Raw genomic sequence first — 496 nt, 5'->3', positions numbered from 1 at the left:
TGAGCGACTTCACTTTCACTTTTCCCTTTCATGCATTGGAGAAGGAAACGGCAACCCACTCCAGTGTTCTTGCCTGGAGAATCCCAGGGACGGGGGAGCCTGGTGGGCTGCCGTCTGTGGGGTCGCACAGAGTCGGACACGACTGAAGTGACTCAGCAGAATCTTTGACCAACAGCTTTGCTGGAAGCCAACAGACCATTACAAACATACTCAACCAGATTGTTAAAACTGTAATACTTTAAAAAAATCTTAAGACTATTTTTAAGTTCTCAAAAATGGAACTGCCCCAGGTGACTACCGTTTTCGCTTTGGGGTACCCTGTGCTATCCAGAATCAGGGAAATCAGTGTTTCTGGAGGAAGCCATTCTCCTAATTTGCTGTTTAAAAATGGTCAAGAGTTGCCACATTTTGGGGGCTAATCCTTTAAAGTAATATGCTGTTCAGAACATCAGTTAAAAATTGTGACTTTAACTGATCAGTTAAGACTGCTACTCCG

This window comes from Moschus berezovskii, chromosome 2 (genome assembly GCF_049115385.1).
Source record: "Moschus berezovskii isolate FMDL1 chromosome 2, NW_MosBer_1.0, whole genome shotgun sequence".
Lineage (NCBI taxonomy): Eukaryota > Metazoa > Chordata > Mammalia > Artiodactyla > Moschidae > Moschus > Moschus berezovskii.
The sequence above is the reverse complement of the archived record's forward strand: the minus strand, read 5'-3'. Positions refer to the sequence as shown.